Below are 14,191 nucleotides of genomic sequence, written 5' to 3' on the forward strand. Positions count from 1 at the left end.
CTAGTGTCCAGTGGTTGGAAGTAGTAAGTATTAAGTCATTTTAAACTATTGAAAAGTTACATCTTCAATATCCTTCATTAAACACGATATGATTTAGTGTTATAACTAAAACCTCTGGTTGCGATAGCTATGTCATAAAACCATACATTTTATATCAAGGAATGCCATGGAATATCGTTATCAACCGAGTATTTTCAAGTACAGATAGATATGTTTTGCGCCCTTTAAATACGCGATCTTCGAATGTTTAGTAGACACATTCTGTAATTAGGTTGTACAGAAGTTTGCCACGGACGTAGTATTGCTGGCAGGCGCATTGTTCGCTCCTATTGTACCGTGGTACATTAAAACTTCACAATTGCAGAACACCGATAGTAAAGTGCACAGTTTTAACGATAATTTTAATCAAAGCGACAACGAACGGTGAGTTATCAACAGTAACCTTGAATTACTTACGATGTTACAAAATATCTGGTTTAATCCAGTATATTGTTAAGCAGAAGCGGTTTCTACACTGGTTATACCTGGATGTGGGTGCTATGGGTTCGATTACATGACGCTAAAACCGGCCAACCGGGACTCTAGTCACGCCTCTTCCAGTCAGCACCGTACCTGGAACACTGTGCTGGTTATGCCAGTTTATGTTAATTAAAGCTATATTCGTCATGTATCTATGTTACAGTTTTGCAAGGTTTTACTACATCATGTATATTAATATTATACAGGGCGATTCACGAAGGTATACAGAAACTGTGGAAACTCATTCTACATATAAAATTAAAGGAAGAGTATAAAAACATGGGTCCGGAAATGCTTCGATAGCAAGTTACGGCTAGCGAAATATTTTGCCCGGATTTCAGCTTACCATACGAAGTCTTCCTGAAAGTCTGGTAAGGTAGATTAAAGAGTGAACTCAATGGTTTTTATGGTTTTTTACTTAAAAATAGAATTAAACAAGTCCCAGAACTGTAAGTTAGGTAGTTTGTGAGAAAACGTGTCGAATGCAAAACATTGAGTGGAAAACACTTTTCATCTTTGGGCAACAATAACTTTGTTATTTGACCAAGAAACAGATCAATTTTTAATAAAACTTGTAGAAGATTGTATTCTTAACAAAACTGTGTAAATAAAGTACACAGAAAGCGAATAGATTATGATAAACGAATTGTAACCTATTCAACCAAATTACAGTAAATTTTTATAACTGTCTCCGCCGACTTCAATGTATTTTTCAGCTCGTTTAAGGATGGTTCTTGTTGCTTTCCGTAGTTCGACATTCCTTTACCTTCGAAAAAACTTCATTAATACGTCTTAAGTAGCGCCTTACGGAAATTAAATTGACCTCGTAAACTTTCGCCTTTATCCATCTCTTTATGCAAAAATCCAACGGCCTATGATCTGGTGACCTGGGTGGGCGGTATAGGAAATCCACGACCGATCCATTTATTTTGAAACTGTTGACTTAAGTAGGTGGAAACAATACTTTAAAATGTGGCAATGCGCCATCATGTTGCATACAGCTTCCGTCTCGTTGCAAGAGAAACGTCTTTAAGCAATCCCTGTAATTCTTCTTGATGAAACTATAAGTATGTCAGACCTGTTAAGCGCTCTTAAAAAAATGGTTCAATCAGCTGATGATGAATAATACCACACCATATGTTAATGCTAAAACGCTGTGAAAGTTATGTTCAATTATTGCATAAGGGTTCACTTTTGCCCATGAATGTTGGTTTTGCAAATGTTTTATACCATCACGAGTGAAATGTGACTCATTGGTAAATACAAATTACCTAAAGAGTCGATGATGAGTATTTAACCAAATGCAGTACACTAACCGATGGGCATTGTTTCCTGGATGTAAATGCTGTTTGTTTTGTTTACGGTAGGGATTGAGCTTGTTATTATTGAGTGTTCTCCATACTTTTCTTTGCGTAACCCTGAACCGTTTAGTATACGTCTTGTACTACTACCTGCACTATGTTCAATAGCAGCAACAGTGTTTTCCTCTACAATAACATCATGTTGATAAGATAAGATAAAATTCTGCTGTAAGGGTAACGTTGTCTGTATTCTACAACACATGCCGTAGCACTTCCTTCACGTACACCAGATTCATCACTTGTAAATAAGTGTGGTATTACTACTCCAATAATTTCATACTTACTACAGACAAAACAATACTTACACGGACCGTAACTCAATTACTACGAACAGAAAAATAAGCACATGGAGTAAAAACTCAGTTGTTAGCTGTCAAAAGTATTATAATTCTACAATTCAAATCATATCATTGTTGAACAGCTGCTTATTGTATTGCGAACTTATGAAATAAAAATTTCCCGCAAAACATCATTCTGATTTTTTAATTAAATTTAATTCAAGCGGTACAGTATGTCAACAGCACCTTAATGCACTACTAAAATCAATCTACTCTATGAAGTAATTTTTCATTTTTTTCATTCAACCATAAGAAACGATTGGATTCACCCCTTAATCTATCTTGCCAGAACTTCTGGAAGACCTCGTTTTTCCATGGTGAACTGAAATCCGGGCGAAATGTTTCGCTAGCCGTAATTCGCTAACGAAGCATTTCCGGACCTATGTTTATATAAACTTTTTTCATGTCCATTAAATTTGTAAACAATTGGTATAAATTACACTATCCAAGTATAAATTGTTTCTTACTAACGTTGTTAACTAACTATACGAAGATATATAAATCTCTTCATAAAGGAAAGTCCAACGAATGAGAAAGTCCGAGAATGAAATAACGGTTCGGTACTGTATGAATCATATTTTATATTACCGCAATGTTTTCCCTAATAACTCAATTGTTTTATGGTTCAATTAAAATTAAAAGCAATCGTCTGCAGGAAATGTTTCAACTTGGCAAAGAAATACTCGGTGCTACTGCATAGTTAATTAACATCTTAATCAAGTGGACTGCATGCTATCACCATATCCGTGCCGTGCTGTGACGGGAAAATCATTTCCGGGAATAAGTTCCAACTCCCCCCTCTTCTATCGTTATCGTGACATGTCTTGACCTGGAGTCGTGTCTGTAGCGCGTATCTTCGTCATCCAGTTATCTTTGTCCTCATTGTTGTGGTATAAGAGGCAGAGACAACTATAGAGTACAACAATGCAGAACTCGTGTCTCTCTAGATAAGAGTTGGTGTCAGACTAATCGATGGCCTCCCTGATGTGTAACTTATCATAGAACTCTACATTCCAAAAGATTCTATTTTTAGAATTTTTTAGAAAAGATTCTATTCAAGTTCGTTTAAATCGGGTAACGGCCAGTCATGGAGAATTACGTGAACACTCCAACAGCTGGTCACCGCAACTGAACTACGCAAAAAGTCCATTCATCGAGTGTTGAGAGTGATGCTCCGCCCACAGCTCGGCATGAACGTGTGTCTGTATGTCCTTTATAAACTCAGAAACTATTTGGCCGATCATTATGAAAATGTGTATGTATATGTATTTTTCCACTTAGAAGGTTTATATGGTATGGTTTATTATGCCTATTGATGTAGCTTACTAGGTGACGCTGCAAAATATTAGTTAACAAAGCGCCTGCACATTATAAACTGCAATTACGAGACGGTTCCGTATATTAAATAGCCAAACACTACTTGAAGGCGCTAAGTTTTGATATATATTTAACTTTAAAACAAATTTCCGGTTGAACTTAAAGCTTGAGTGTTATAATAAAGTACATGTACGTGTACAATAGCTATTAACATACACTTTTGACTGATACACTTCCTGGCTATACCCGCCTACCTGCCATCAACTGGTACCATAGTGTACAAAAACTATTTGTTATTTTTAATGTATTGGGAAAATCTTATGGACGTTATCTCTATTAAAAAATGAACATTACAATTACATAAACATCGCATTTAAAGTAGTGGAATGCTTATTTAATTACAGTTCTATACATTAAATTATACTTTACAGTTTCAAAACTAGGGCGTACTTTGGACGCGCTGTCTTTATATTGATATAAAAATTACACACGTAATAAAATTAACTGTAGTTAGACAAGAATTGTTAAAACTGGGAGCCCAAGTCGATAATGTAGTGGTCAGCCCGACATTAGGAGTGTTCGTGTGAATGTGCGTGCGAGAGAGCTCGCTTGGGTCGGCCGGGTAAGTAAACTTTCAGGATCACAATCCTCTGGACAAGAATATGAATATAGTGGCAGGACAGTGACAATAGGGCAAAACGTGATATGAAAGATCGCAATTTATTTTATGTATATTTACAATGAATGCTTAGACTCTAAAATACTTTTAATTTAAAGTCTGCTAATTCAATGTACATTGTTTAAAAACAAACAATAAAAAATCTATTACTCATTTTTATTATATGAGTTATTTATTTGAAATCCGTCTGTGTTCTTACCCTTTCGCAGTTTCAGCAGTTTTTCAGTGTATTGGCGTTACTCACTAAATTGGTGTATTATTAATGTATCACAAATTACATTTATCAAACTACAGTAACCTTTAAACATTTTATATTTTATTACTGACTAGATCGGGACTTAACTACTATTGTGATCATGGACTCAGTCCCGAACCTAGTCAGTATTAAAATATAAAATGTTTAAAGGTACTGTATTTTAATAAATTAATGTAATTTGTTTTTATACCGAACAAGAAAATGCGTCTAATGTTGTATTGTTGTAGCCCAAACGAAATCTTAGATTTTCTAAATAGTAGTTTCATTACAGCAACCGCTTTTTTTATATTGCTCGTCTTACCAAAATATTCAGAACCTAATTAATTCTGCAATGTTTTTTTGTTGTTGTTATCGTGGATTTTAAAATTAAAAACACTCCAATTTTACATGTCAACTTCGATTGGCGGTGCAGTTTGTTAAATAGTCCATTCTTTATTAACTATAGAAGTAGTTAGGCGGTGTTTTTAAATAATCCAATAAGTGATGTTGGAACATATTGAAGTACAATGGTAGTAATAAGATTTGTTGTAATTAATTAACTATACGTATTATAGCTGGACAGTTTTAACACGTTGACAGCTGCAGACGCCTTACGGCGGAGAGGGCCTATTGAGAGTGGTCGGTCTCACCACCAATATTGTTATTATATGAGTTATTTATTTCAAATCCGTCTGGATTCTTACCCTTTAAAATTTTTGTACACCAGTAGTGAAGGTGTTGAGCATATCAAATTTGTTTTCACCGATAGCCTATATTATTGGTCACTTAAATTCTATACTCTGCCGTAAATATTGTTACATTTGCTTTTTATTATTGACCTATTACTGAACTAGAAATATGTTTATTCATTATTTTTGTTCATACAATGACTAGATTGTCACGTGGTAATAAAATTGTGGTAAACTAATTTTCTGTTTCTGAGCAGTTTCTTTTTAAAATAATAATGTTTCACGCACATCTTCTTTGTGGTTGGTTATTTCAAACCGTTTCTCTACGGTAAACTACGTCGGGTTCCAAGATACACGCTTCTTCTGGTTTGAGGCTTTGTGGTATTTCCTAGTATCAACAGATTCCCCCACCACTGCCGGCCAGCATTCACAAAGGGAAAGGACAGTTGTAGGCTTATCAGTGTAGGGCGAGAAGGGCTATGTTTGGTCGAGTGGGGGGCCCTTGACACGCTGATCCCGGTACTCTGGTCGACCGTGTTATCGGTGACCTCTGTTATCAGTCGCCAAGGTCATCAACCGCCCGTGTGTTGTTGTGAAGATTTTCTACTTAATTGATTAGCCACGGACGCGCAGACTGACTGTACGTAACAGATTACATCAAGCTTTCAAGAACCATTTTTTGCCCATAAGTTTCATTAGCATTACGATCCGTGTAAATGCGCAAATGAACCGTTACCGTAGCCAACGTGAAGTGCTACAACAGTGGAACTTCTATTCGTACATACTGCTGTGAAAAATGCATCGTAAAAACATTTGAAACACTATTCAATGCGTACCTATTGTACAATACTAAACTGATCGAAAACCAGTTACAAATAGTTTCCAATTTACTTACAGTATTTCTAAGTTAACATTGTACTAGTATACTCGTTCAGAATGTATTACTGTGTTTGTTACGAGTTTATGCTGTGGTTCTTATAGAATTTACAAAACATGAAATAAGGAGCTCCGATTAAGTTGTTTATTTGAGATTTACCTTGACACATTTAAAGTCGAACAATTTAAAATTCCAAGTATAATTAATTACATTGTTTAATATTAACAATGAAAAAATTGTTTCTGTGGTTATTCAAAATTGATCTTTTCATTGTAGTATTAATTATAGTAAGTGGATGGTTTGGCTTGTATGTTTATGAGAGAAAAATATGCTTTTTATAAATTTTCGTCTCATTTTGCAATGACGAAAACAATATTCCGTTACAAAGTTTGAAGTCCTGTGTAGCTCATTTATGAATGAGCTGTGATTAAAGTAGACCCACCTTTCTGCTGCAAAAGGTGTTTTTACCTGATCCGCTTTATTCGCCGAAATCAGAGTGATTTATCTGTCTCACGCGTTTGCGCGACAGCATATGACGACTCAATTAAGTCATGTACCGGGTAAATTTACTTGTTAAATAGTAACATTATGTGTTATATGTTTAGGTAACATGTTTTAATGTTTAGCAAATGCAAAATATTAAATATGTATACTTTCTGCAATGTGCAGTAGATTTGATCTATCGCTGCTGTGAGTGAGAACTACCACGAAGATATCGATTTCACCACTTTAAGATGATATTTTATTCACCCCGGCAACATCCCACTAATATTATAAATGCGAAAGTTTGAATGTTTGGATGTTAGGAGGTTTGTCCTCGAATCACGCTGAAACTGCTTTACGGATTGTGCTGAAATTTGGAACAGGTATAGCTTTTGGTCTGAATTAACATTTAGAGTGCTTTTTACCACCATTCATTTCACCAAATAAGTCGAATTCAAATTGAAAAATTAGTTTGATTACATTCGAATGTTATGATAAGAACGAAATGTAATAACGTTTCATAATTTTCAAATTATACTGGCACTAAACAGCTGTTGACAGCCATAATTCGACAAACTCTTTGAAACATCTGTTTACATTGCTAATGAAAATAAAATAATAATGGCGGGCGACTTATTATGCCAAAACACCGGGGGTGAATTTAAACGACCAGGACAGGCCCAATTGACCGCAGCAACTTTTTAGTTGTACGATACACTTTCGTCATTGGGATAAAAAGGCTAACTCTTATTGTTACTGAAGCCATCGAAGAACTTCAATAAATTATCATGGAATGTGGGAGGGAAATACTAATCTTATAAAAACTGTTTCGCTTTACGACTTCAGGATCCCAAACCTCTGTTCTTTAAACTTAAATCTAAATTGGATCAGGAGATTGGAATAGCTTTGAGTGACTATCGATTATCTCTAGACTGTTTATTATGTCATAGAAAAAGAATACATAGATATATTGTCCAGTTTTTCAACAGAAAATTGCGTGCGAAGCCGCGGGTAACTGCTAGTATGCTGATAAACTTATACATCAAACTCAACAGAGGTATTGACTATATGGAATAGCTTCTCAAACGTGTTGTGAAGTCAACAAATAATTAGCCTATTTTATTAATTTTAAGATCATTTATGTAAACGTACTCAATTGAAATATATACACATCAAGTCAAATTTTTTTATTACTTAAGTGAGTCATCATATTCAACGGTCGTGCAGGCGGTTTCTATAAAATATATTTTGGTTTTATATTTTGTTAAATTCGTTTTTTGCATAAAGTGTGCACATTTCAGGAGCAAAAACAAATATTCAGATGGGATGGTTAACCACTTTTCTTAGCAAGTTGTTGCGAGTGTTGACGCAAGGTATAGAAAGGTCTGAAGGTCGTGAAACCTCTTTGCTGTAATCAGAACGTATACATTATAAATCAGTTTCAATATTGAATTAACCTTGGTCGCGGCCCTGGGGAGGAAATAAATTATATGTGGGATGAGACAATAAGCAATAGGCCTTGGGTAGGAGACGGCGCCTCGCCCCCCCAACCCTTCCCCACCACCCTCTTCTCCTGATGACCGCCCACACGGCGTTGGAGCGCCTTCTATTGACAGATCCAATGGCGTCGTTTTATCGCTATCTTATGAATTAGTAATTTACTTTAACAATCTCGTCCTCTTGTTAAAGTATCTGTTTTCGATGTCGCTATTAAAAACAAAGCCTAAAAAATCGCTATAAAAATGTTGATAAACAGTGGAATAGTAAGTTAAAATACGTTAAACATTATTACAGCAACACTAAAGTATAAAACGTAGCATACACAGTTCAGTAGCAGGCAGCATCTTTGTACTTATTCAACCAATGGAACCAGTGTGCTATTGAATGAGTTTTACTGTCCGATCCAAGTTACCAACATGACTAAAAAACTACTCATTCACACATGATGCAACTATAGTGAGAAGGGTTGATGCAATGTGAACGTTCAGTTTAGCTCAAGTCCACCTTCCTCTCAGTGCAGCGTCTGGAATCTGACGCTGTCACAGACTTGACTCCTGGAATCTGGGGTCATGTTCGTTTGAAGAGATCCAAAAAAAGACGGCGACGCAGAAGCTCAGGATGAACTCTTTACGTCGTTTCGACATCAGAGACACCAAAACTACAAAATGTAGTGTAATCTAGGTGAAGAGTTACTCTCATTGTCTCATCAGGTGCACAATTTATTGTAATCAAGATCAAGCCTGCGACAGCGTCAGATTCCAGACGCTGCACTGAGAGGAAGGTGGACTTGAGCTAAACTGAACGTTCACATTGAATCCCTTCCCACCATAGTTACGTTATGTGTGGATGAGTTGTAGTCTTCAGTAGTTACCATCGATAGATCCATAGCTAGTGCTTGAATTAGTATCACGGTTAACTATGGCATTGAAGGGATTCTCATAGAGTTCTATTAGGAGTTCGATTCCCATGTTATGTAATGTCCATACATTCCTGTAATATCGGAAGGCGGCTGAAACACAGGAATATATTTTCCAAAGGTAGATAATAGTATCCTACCTGTGGTCTACGTGGACTCTTTTACAAGGGCTTAGGGGTTTGGCATCAAAATGGCATCTAGTGGTCTATGCGAGAAAATAGTTGAGGTGGAAACCCGATTTTAATACACTTTAGCGTAAATTAGTTGTCAAGCTCCGATTTCCACGATTTTCTAAACAAGTAGAAAGGATGTGCTTACCCAAAACCACAAAATATCGTATTTTGAGGCATTAATTGTAAAACAAATAGGCTACATATTTGAACCTGAGTAGTGTTAGTGTTTTAGTCTTAGGCTGTTATGAGTTAGCCTATATCACTTGTGAAGGACATTGGGGTCGTTACAGTATATTCAATCAATCAATCAATCAATTCATTTATTGCCAAAAACATAACATGCATAGACATTCGTCAAGAAAATTATAATATCCCAACTTAAAGTATAAGTATAAGAAATACATATTAATTTCGTCGTACATTTAATGGCCAACTTATAGTGAACCACTGCACAACAAGTAAATAATCAAAATGCATTTTGTTAATAATAATAATTTAGTTAGTAACAATAGTGTTTGAGATGTTCTTAATTGTACTAAACTATCATATAATAGCATTGCGTGCGCCAAGGAAATACAGTGAATTGGAAAATGTACAACTAAAAAAGATGATTTATTGTGTAGCTGTCATCTCGGAATATCAAATCAATTGAAGTCAAGGTTAACTTATACAATACTGAGTGTGTGACGTCTCTGTGATTGACACATTAATTTTTTTTAATTTGTAACCTCCATGTCTTAAAAACGTAAAGTATGCTATGAACACAATTTTAAATTGTTTTAACTTTCAATTTTTCGATTATAGGGTGTAATTCTCAAATCGTTACAACAATCATAAATTTTAAGATTGATTTAAATAATTATACAAAGAAGTTTTTAAAATGACTCGAGAATTCTAAAATCCATTTTTCGTTTTTCATCGACGAAGCTCAATAACTCGTGTATAATTATAATTCTATTTCCTTTCAACGTTGGCCGCGTCGTATTGAAACCTTACGGAGGCATTGTAAAATGTAGAACTATAAAGGTTTTTCTGCAATTTGTTTCATTGGAGTGATTATTTACTTGTTGTCTTTGAGAAAAATTCGAGACTTCTTATTAGGGGTTGTGAATGAAACGCGTATAGAAATTATTAAATCACTCACACACACGCGCGCGCCCGCGCTCACACACACACACACACACACACACACACACACACACACATCACTTCAATAAAGATTGAATCACAAAAAGTACTGGCTCCGCCGGGACTCGAACCCGGATCTCTCACTTGCCGGGTGAATGTACTACACCATAGAGCCCACACTCTTTACGATTCAATTAATTATTTTGTATTCGGCCGTATCTGTCACATATGCGTTTAAATAACCAAACTAACACATGATCGGAAGACCAATGTGGTGTAATGGTCTTTAAAAATAATACACTGTATATATACATTACTTCACGCTACTGTTAATTTTGGTACATAAAAGCTTGATCACTAAAACCCACTGTAATATGTTCAACCCTAGAAGAAAGAAGACGCTCTGACATTTTATAGGAAGTAACAGTTAACCTTTCTTTGCTGCCTCTGCAGTGCTGTCGTAAGTTCTATATATATACCGGTCTTCTTTTTAGGGTATTCTTTATTACACGAGCTAATGGTCAAAGACAAGTCCTGTGTTTAGATTTGTCTGCTGAGGCTAAATTGTGAGGCTGATTCTAAAGGCAGAGCGTTCAAAGTGACTTAACGACTACCTATGTTAATTTTTATTATATAAAAAATGCTGGGAAAAGTTGCAGTGTTTTTATAGGTTTAATTTAGTTTGACAAAGATGAAATAACAATAAATACTTTTAACAAAAATACTGTATTTGAACAATTGAGGATCAACAATACTGCACACTTTGCAGCAGTGCGAACAGTTTAGTAAGTTTTTATCCAAAATGTTGTGTCATTATTGTTATTTTATGTTATAGTGATAGTAGAACTGGTGAATGTTATTATAAAAATGGTTGACAAAGTTTAAATTTCTACAGTGTTTGTTATATTATACTGTCTCAGCTAAAACCGCCGATTCTATCTCGTAAGAGCAATCTCAATTCAATAAGTTACCTAACAGACCGCTTTACTCGAGAAACGGATTGTCTATACAATACAATAGTGTCAGCGCGACAAGTTAACAACCTTGTGCTTTATATAGTATAGTATTATCTGAGAAACGGGTTTAAGTAATACAACAATAGTTCAGGCCGACATCGTGGCGCCCTTGCTCTTTGTTTCTCATCAGCTGTTCAAGACTATTAACTATTGGTGAACATAACCTCAAACGTGCTCAGTCAATAATGACGAGTGTTGCTTTAGCATTCCACCGCAATAAAACAACGCTCAAACTCAAATTCGGTAAAATAATTTTTCTTGCAAATTAATTAAAATTTATCTGAATAGACGAAAAAGGCCTAAGACGAAAGACATCCTGATGAGACAATACCTCTTCATCTAGATTACACTATATTTTGTAGTATAAAAATGTATTTGTTGTCGAAACGATGTAAAGAGTTCGTTTTGAGCTTCTTCATCGCCTACGTTTTTGGATCTTTTCAGACGAACATGACTATATTCCAGGAACCAAGCCTCTAACAGCGTCAGATTCAAGACGTTGCACTGAGAAGAAGGTGGACTGGAGCTGAAATTAACATTCACACACTAAATTTTCCTTTTTTTCAGACATCAAATAATGATTGAATCAAGTAGCTAATACGCCTTTATACTCGAGTAGGTTTTCACGTTTATATTGATTGACATTAATAAGTAGATGCTCGGACAAAGGACAATGTTAAATTTTTATTCCACTGGTTTTCTTATTGTGGCTGAAAGAGCTTTGCTTCATGTATCATTTAAAAAGCAAAATCCATACGCATTTAAATGATTTTGTAGTATGTTATTCTTTTATACATAATTTAGCATTTCAACTGAAATCGGTTATGTTAATAATAAATCACAATATTTCTTAATAAAAAAATAGGTTTGGATAATATTATTAAAGTGAGACATTTCCTGACACTGTAAAAAACAATCTAAAATAAGAGAAGTACCTACTATAATTGCCGACATATCGTTTTAAAAATGTTAGTAAACAAGAAATGAGGGTGGCGCATCTTCTTAATGAATCTTCACATCACTTCCCTCAGAGCCTCCGTGGCGCAATCGGCTAGCGCGTTCGGCTGTTAACCGAAAGGTTGGTGGTTCGAGCCCACCCGGGGGCGGTAACTTTTTGCCACAAATCGTATGTAGATCGTGTAACACTGTAACATTCTGAAATGTGGTTAGTATATTTTACTATTTATAAATCAGATACTCAGTTATTGAAAAATCTACACTATTCATTCATTTACTTTCTTCTAAAACTAGTAATAAACACAGCCCTTGCAAAAAATTAAAGCGTGAGGTTGCGTTTAATATTGTTCTAATTTAAAAATAATTTTCCGGGTATTTCAAAATTGCGCTTCTTTTAAGTCTATTCTGGAAGCATACAATTGTATCAAATCCTTTATTTTCGTGACAGTGTAAATCATGAATCTCATTGGGTACAGAACTAATCTTTTATCAACCAGAATTATCTATTCAGTCATTACTGATAAAAGTTTATGTTGTTCGGTTAATTTGTGAGATTGTGTTGAAGAAATGTAAAAGTATATTGTGTAACCCCGCATTATATGGAGACTAGGAATCTATTTAATTCAGTATCATTAAAACAAGAGCTTTTTGTTTTGTTTGAAATACACATCTTTGTGCTATATAGAGGGTCAAATAAAGAAGCATCAGCAGTGGTGCAATGATGTTCTTTCTTACTTTTTTAATTTTTTTATAAGATATAAAAAATTATACAACGAATTTTTTAGTGTTGTGCATTACCGCGATGTTTTTTCCTTAACCGTTTAATTACCAAGATTTCTCAATTTTATATACTTTTCTTTATTAAAGTCGAACAAAGATTTATTGAAAAGAACATTGGTCAAGTGGGATTTCGTAAATATTGTATATTTTTAGGTGTTTGTGGCCCTCTTTGTGTAGAAGTATTTAATTAGCAAGAGTTTGCTAGATTTGACTGAGGCGAATGTACGGGATGACTAGTATAAGAATTATTTTTTGTACTTGGTGAGCAGCAAGCTTTGTTTAAATCGTTGCTGTTCGTCCTTTTGCTCTTGTCATTTTTGGGCAAACGATATGGCACCGTCCAGACAAGATTAGATAAAGCATTATTTTATCTGCAAGTGAAACAATGCGTTTTGCTGCCTTATTTCCGATAAAATAGTAGGCCTAATTGTGGGATGTTCCAGAGTTGTTCGGTAAGCTTTGGATACTGTTGAGGTGGACTCTGATATATTTACTAAAACGGTGGATTTGTCATCTAGATATATGGCGATATTGTTTCCATTGTTTCGTCTCCTAATATGTATCAGTTTACTTCTTTTCTCCACTTAATTTCCACTTAGAACAGATAGATAATGGAAACGTTCTGAGTAGCGGCTGGCTGATCATCGTATCATCGCACCCAGTGACCCTTTGACAAATCTATACCCATCATCTATATTACAAATGATGATTTTACACGTATACCAATACAATAGATTTTCTCACCCTTTACCTTTTAAACATTTAGTTTTGGAATTAAAAGTAACTTTGTTGTAATGCTACGAAATTGATTTCAAAATTCCGTTTAAAAAAATCCTAATTGTCCATAAATACCAAAATATTCATTGAAGTGCAATTCTAAATACGAAGTATGATTTAAAGATAAACCGTTGCAGCACGTGTTCTCTACATACTACATACTGGCCGTGACCGTCGTAGTCTGTGTGTGTGTGTGCACGGTGCGGGACCGGGAAGCCATTCACCCATGGTAGCCTATTCTGTGCTATTTGCAGACAAAGACGCTACAGGTCGGTAGTTTTCCACTGGCCGAGGGACAGACATGTTTGCTTTCAGTCCACGCCTATGACGTCACGGTCATATTTTGACGCCTGAGGTTCCCATAACAGTGTTAAAGCGCCAGCAGGTATTGGAATTGGTACCTCTAATTGCGACTCTGTTGATCCCGCATGTTTGGATCCTGTGAG

General features: G+C 35.4%; 1 protein-coding gene and 1 non-coding gene across 5 annotated transcripts in view; both read left to right on the forward strand.

Annotated features, from left to right (window-relative positions):
• The window catches only part of LOC124353755 (E3 ubiquitin-protein ligase RNF144A), a 273,539-nt gene that overhangs the window by 235,898 nt on the left and 23,450 nt on the right, over positions 1–14,191 (forward strand). The gene's annotated exons all lie outside the window — the stretch shown is intronic.
• On the forward strand, positions 12,264–12,337 carry Trnan-guu. The gene has a single exon. It is a non-coding gene; the product is annotated as a tRNA-Asn (tRNA).

Source organism: Homalodisca vitripennis, chromosome 2 (genome assembly GCF_021130785.1).
Source record: "Homalodisca vitripennis isolate AUS2020 chromosome 2, UT_GWSS_2.1, whole genome shotgun sequence".
Classification (NCBI taxonomy): domain Eukaryota; kingdom Metazoa; phylum Arthropoda; class Insecta; order Hemiptera; family Cicadellidae; genus Homalodisca; species Homalodisca vitripennis.